This window comes from Elephantulus edwardii, unplaced genomic scaffold, assembly GCF_000299155.1.
Source record: "Elephantulus edwardii isolate Elephantulus edwardi_28Jun2011 unplaced genomic scaffold, EleEdw1.0 scaffold01549, whole genome shotgun sequence".
Classification (NCBI taxonomy): Eukaryota; Metazoa; Chordata; class Mammalia; order Macroscelidea; family Macroscelididae; genus Elephantulus; species Elephantulus edwardii.
The window spans coordinates 2,863-9,634 of record NW_006401299.1 but is presented as its reverse complement, the minus strand read 5'-3'; the positions used below and the strand labels follow the sequence as shown (position 1 = coordinate 9,634).

General features: G+C 39.1%; 1 pseudogene; it reads right to left on the bottom strand.

Moving 5' to 3' along the window:
- Positions 1–3,795: 3,795 nt before the first annotated feature.
- LOC102843275 lies at positions 3,796–6,712 on the bottom strand (annotated as a pseudogene).
- Between the last annotated feature and the right edge of the window lie 60 nt (positions 6,713–6,772).

The following is a 6,772-nucleotide window of genomic DNA, read 5'->3' as shown; positions in this document are numbered from 1 at the left end:
GTTATCACAAGAGTCCAGAATTAAGGTTGTATAGTGGAGTGTACTCAGGGAGATGTGGGGTGCAGGGGGATTGTATACCAAAGAAGGAATTTTTTTTTCTTTTACTTTTCAAAGAGAGGAGTGAACTGGGGGTGGAGAACGGGGCAGGGAGAAAAGTGCAACAATGAATGAATGGAAATCCAAAATCTCTGTAAATGTTCATTAAAACTAATAAATTTTTTTTAAAGTGGAATGTTTCACGAATTTGTATGTCATCCTTGCACAGGGGCCATGCTAATCTTCTCTGTACCGTTCCAATTTTAATATATGTGCTGCCAAAGCGAGCACTCTTCCACATTTTTTGATGTTTCCTACATCATTCAGTATTTTGCCTATAGATGTTCAGTATTGCAACTGAAGCCTTAGGTTTGTTCTTCAGTTTTTTCAGTTTGAGAATGGCCTAATATATTCTTCCCTTTTGGTTTTCAAGCTCGAGATCCTTGCATATTTCTTTATAATACTTTACTTTGTCTTCCCAAACTGCTCTTAGAAATCTTCTGTTCAGCTCTTTGGTCATTTTTACCTTTTGCTTTAACTTCTCAATGTTCAAGAGCAAGTCTCTTCTATAGTCAGCCTCAGGCTTTGTTTTAACTGCTGATATCTTTTCACCAATTCATCAACTTGATTCCTGTGTCATCCATCATTCAAGGCGCATGTGTACTGTAGCTATGTATGCTTTTAAAACAGGCATTACAATGAACTGATTATTGATTATAAAACTGTGTCATTCTATCTCCAGTTTCAAGTCTGTCACCAAGGTCATATTTCCCAACTGCCTTTCTTTGTTTCCAACTTCTGTGTTGTCATTGTTGTTGTTGATTGCCATTGAGTTGAGCATTACTTTTAGCGACTCTATGAACAAAAGACCTAATGCCTTTCCATTACCATCGTCATTTCTCCAGGTTCATAGAGTTTCCAGAAGCATGTGATTTAGGAAACAGATGCCATTCCTGCTTCCAAACCTACTTACACTGGGAGCTCCACTAAACACTGTCCACATTGGTGAACCATTCTGGTATTTGATGCCCTAATGGCAAAATGCTCCGCATCATAGCAATACACAGGTTACTTCATACAGCACATTGACAAAGAGTGATATACAAAGTGGAAGAGTGTTCCTCCAGATAGAACAGCACGAGTCTAATTTAGCAGTGGTTAAGTGTTGTCAAGTCGAATACGACCGAGAGTAAGCTTTGCACAAAAGTCCTGAAGTCTGTTTTATAACTAACATCATTTCTGTACATTTAAAGAGTTTGTAGAGTTTCCAGAAGTATCTAGTTTAGGAAGTGGATGCCACACCTGCTTCCCAGCGTATCAATTTGGAAGATCATCCAAACGTTGTACATAATAGGTAACCATTATGGTATTTAACAAGACTATGGAACAGTGTGCAGCATCACAGCAATACCATTACAGTGACAAATATTATGAATGCATTTTGATTGCATGTTCAATTAATTTCAGACAGCGTAGCTTGGTTGTTGCTGTTGTTGTTGTTAGGTGTCATCTGAACTCTGTGAGTATGACTCATAGAGACTCTATGAACAACAAATATGAACTCTTTTCTATCCTGTGCCATCCTCACAAACTCCAACATCCTTAGGACCATTGTTGCGGTCACTGTGTCAATCCACATGGTTTAGGGTCTCCCTCTCCTTCACCATCCCTCCAATCTTCCCAAGCATGATGTCCCTCTCCAAGGAATAAACTCTTCTTTGCCTGGAAGAAGCACTCTGACTGCATCTTCTCCAAGACATATCTGTTCTATTACAGTCCATGGAATATTCAGCACTCTTAGCCAACACCACAGGTATCAATTCTTCTTCTGTCATTCTTATTCATTGTCCAGCTCTAAGATGCATTGCAAGCTACTGAAAAGACCGTGGACTGAATCAGGGGATAGAAAGTTTCAGTTGCTTCATCCTTGGCTTTATTTATTGGCATGTTAATAGTATCCATAATCTGAATAATAGTTTATGTTAACAGGACAGTATTGTACTTCAGCACAGATTTTGAAATCTGTTCTTTTTTTTTATGATGGATGCCATTCTTTCATTTAACATTCCCAGCTCATATGATTCTCAGATCATATGATTGTCTAATTCAAAGTTTTCAATGCTATTACATTTCAGATAATTAATGCCTAACATGCTCATGTCTAGGTATTCCATTTAATTTTTAACAAATCCAAATTTTTCTAGATTAATCCTATGTACATTCCGTCCAAACATAAATAGACATTTTCAATTGTTTCTTCTCTTCATTTTGAGTCTTGCCACATAAGCAAATAAATGTTTTTCATTGGATGAAAGCTTTACTCTACCTGCATAAGGTAGACTCTACTTCCAGGAGGCAACAACTCTTCCCCAAGTAGCATTTTGAGCGTCTTCCAAGCTGAGAGATTCCTCTTCCAGCACTATACCAAATAATGTTCCATTGCTATTCATAGAGGTTGGGGGACCTGTTATTGCAGAACTGGATGGCCAGTCTTGCTCCTTAGTCTGTCATAGACTGGAAGCTCCACCAAAACCTGTCCACTGTTGCTCACCCTCCTGGTATTTTAAAGTACTGGTTGCATACTCTCCAGCTTGACAGCAATAGGAAAGCCAGCACGGTAAGGCAATATTGATAGATGAGTAGTGCTTAATAATGGTGGAAACATACAGAACAGCTGATGATTGTTTTTTTGCTCTCTATAAGTTAGACACTTGTAAAAAGTTGTGTGATAGAATTACAAGAGAAACAAAAATAAAGAGTAGTTGCTGAGTTTTACGTACAGTCACAAACTTCATAGGATTTTGTTTCTGTTTTTTTTTTTTTTTTTAAACAGTCCCTCCGTAAGGACTATCCACTTAGCTTTGTATCCAAAGACGAAATCTGTAGGTGAAAGGAGTTAGCCTTCGTTACAGACTGGTTAATTTCAGGGTCGAAAATATGGAACGCTTCACGAATTTGCGTGTCATCCTTGCGCAGGGGCCATGCTAATCTTCTCTGTATCGTTCCAATTTTAGTACATGTGCTGCCGAAGCGAGCACAGGATTTTGTTTCTTGATTTGGATACTTAGGGTCCCGATTTCATGGGAAATCCCAATTTATTGACCTAATAACTTATTTCATGCCTCTGTTCTACCTCCTAATTTGACACATAATGCTTAGGGTTTTGAAAGCTTGCAAGAAACTGTGCAAAGCACAATTCCTCTAGATTGCTCTTAGAACAATAAAGGTAGGGCTGTCCCCGCCCGCTCAGAGCGCGGCTGTGGAGCCGGTGCAGCAGCTCAGCACGGCGGCGCCCGGGGTGGGGGGCAGGCGAGCCGGAGAAGCAGCGGACGGCTGTTGAAAAGGCTGTCACTTCCCCACTTAACTGATTTCATCTTCTTGTCAAAAATCTGTTGACCATAGGTAGATGAGCTGATTTCTGGGTTCTCAAATCTATTCCATTGATCTATGTGTCTGTCATTGCACCAGTACCATGCTGTCTTAACCACCACAGCAGTGCAGTAGGATTTGAAATCAGGGAGTGAGATGCCTCCTACCTTTTTTTCTATTTTTAAGGAGTTCTTTTCTTATTCAGAGCTTCTTTTCATTCCAAATGAAGCTGGATATTGCCTTTTCCATCTCGTTGAAAAATGGGATTGGTATTTGTGTTGGAATTGCATTGAACGTGTAAATTGCCTTTCTAGTATTGCAAAAATGAAGATGTTTCTTTATCTTACAGTGTGAATTTCTTCATTAAGCAGTCTTCTAAGGAGAATTCACCTAGTCCTCAGACTCAGAGCCATCTTCTTCTTGACTAATCTGGAAATAACGAAGCTGGTACATCTCTCTGTCAGATGTAACCACACGCAGCCAGTCGTAGAGATTGTTCTTCTTAAGTTATTTTTTAGTAAGGTATTTCAAATATCTTTTAGAGAACTGTTTCTCAGAAACAACTGTAATCTTATTCTTGAAGCATTCAATGTGAACAACATTCCCGAGATTTCCAGTTTTTCCATTAATTTTAACCTTCTCCCATAGAAACTGTTCCACTTTTAAAACAGAAGAAATGCAAAACAGGGAAGAAAACCCTAGATATTCACTAGAGCAGGAACCAAAATTCCCAGAGTCAAGAATTTCATCTTCTACTGGATGAGTAAGGTCCAAATTAAACTTCCAGGTTGATTTCTTGGCCTTCTTATCTTTCCACCAGCACCATCATGGAGTCCTGGCACACAGAAAGTCATCACTTTTCTTTTTTTTTTTTTTTACCATATTTTTTATTAATTTTAATGAAAATTTATAGAGACTTTGGATTCCCGTTCATTCATAGTTGCACCTTTCTCCCTGCCCATCCCTCCTCCTACAGTACACTCTTCTCTTTGAAAAGTAAAAGAAAAAGTCTTTCATTGTTTTGCAATCCCAACCCCCACCCCAGCCCCCAGTCCATTCCACTATGCAGCCTTTGTTCTGGACTCCTGTCATGACAATAATACCCAAACACATATCTCTTTTAAACAGTTCTCTCCCGCATGATTTATCCCATCATTCTCAGTCTCCCCTAAGCCCCAATTTGTCCTTTTGTCACTGAGATATTTCACTCAGCATAATGTCTTCCAGGGTCATCCATTTTGAATAATATTACATGAGTTTCTTTGATTTTCAAAGCAGCGTAGTATTCCATTGTGTGAATATACCAAAGCTTCTCTATCCATTCATTTGTTGATGGGCACTAAGACTATTTCCAACTCCTTGCTATTGTGAACAAAGCTGCGATAAACATGGGTGTGCAAGAAGGTCATCACTTTTAATGTGTATTTAGGGATTAATTTAGCTACTTTTTCTCCCAGAAATGATGACTCCACTCACCATTCCAATTACTATAAAAAGGGTGACTTTCCTTTTTAAATTTTTTTTATTGAAACTTTAATGAAAGGTTCTTGAGAACTTGGATTTCTATTCATTCATTCCTTGTGGCACATTTTCCTCCCTATCCCCCCACCAGTTGGCTTTCCCCTTTAAAAAAATTATTTCACTGTTGCATAATTTCCTTCTTCCTCACCCCACAGTCCATTTTGCTATCCACCTCTTATTGTGGACTATTGTAATGCAAATAATACCTAATCATATATTCCTTTTAAATAGCTTTTTCCATCATCTGTTTCACTGCAGTGTACGTTATTTATCCCTTCTTTTCTTAGTTTCCTCCCAACTCCCCATGCCAGTCCTGTTTTATAACAGTGGCATTATTCAGTATTTGTCCTTTTGTGACTGAGATCTTTAACTCAGCCTAACGTTCTCCAGGGTCACACATTTTGGATAATATTTTATTAGTTCCTTGTTTTCAGTGCTGCATAGTATTTCACTGTGTGAATATAACACAGTTTCTCTACCCACTCATTTGTTGATGGGTACTTGGGTAATTGCCATCTCTTTGCTATTGTGAACAACTCAGCAATAAACATAGGTGTACATATATCTGTTTGGTGGTGGTTCTAGTTTCTTTATGATATATTACCAGTAGTGCAATTGCTGGGTCAAATGATATTTCCATTTCCAACTTTTTGAGAAAACACCATACTGCTTTCCAGAGTGGTTGCACCATTTTACACTCCCACCAAACAACAGTGAATAAGTGTTTCAATCTCCCCACAACCTTACCAGCATTTATTGTTTGCTCCTTTGTCAAACTTTGCTATTGTTACTGGAGTGAGGTGATATCTCACAGCTGTTTTGAAAGGTGACTTTCGCATACCCATGTTTATCACGGCTTTGTTCACAATAGCAAGGAGTTGGAAACAACCTAAGTGCCCGTCAACAAACAAATGGATAGAGAAGCTGTGGTATATTCACACAATAGAATATTATCCTGCATTAAAAAACAAGGAAGTCATGCAATATTATTCAAAACGGGTGACCCTGGAGGATATTATGCTGAGTGAAGTATCTCAGTCACAAAAGGGCAAATACTGCATGGTGCCACTGTTGTAAAATAGGACTGGCCTCAGGGTTGGGGTGAGATGAGAAACATGGGTTCAATAATGTATACTGCATTGAAACAGATGAAGGAGAAAATTGTTTAAAAGGGATATGTTATTAGGTATTTTTGTCATGACAGGAGTCCAGAGCGAAGGCCACATAGTGGAGTGGACCTGGGGGGAGGGATTTTAAAACAATGAAAGATTATTTCTAGGGGAGCTCTGGTGGCCTAGTGGCAAGGAGCTGCAACTACAATCCCAGAGGCACACGGTTCGAATCCACCAGATGCTCTGCCGGGAAAAGGAGGGACAATCTCCTCCTGTACCAGTCAGATCTGATTTGACGGTACACTCACACAAAAATAAAAAAAAAAGGTTATTTCTTTTACTTTTCCAAGAATGTACTGTACTAGACAGGGCAAGGGAAGGGAAGAAAAGTGCAACAACGAATGAATGGAAATCCAAAGTCTCTGTAAATTTTCCTAGAAATTAATAATAATTTTTTTTAAAAAAAGGTGACTTTCTTATAGGCTCCAAAATCTCTTATTTGTTCCTGTTTATGAATATACAGACCCTGAAGTCTACAGGAGACACAGAACAATGCTTTTAAAAATACTATTAGCGGGCAGCGCCAGGACCCCGTGGGGGACACTGCAGCCGGAGCCCGGGAGGGGCCGAGCCGCCACCGTCTCAACTAGGATGTCCCGACATGAAGGTGTCAGCTGTGATGCATGTTTAAAAGGAAATTTTCGAGGACGTAGATACAAGTGCTTAATTTGCTA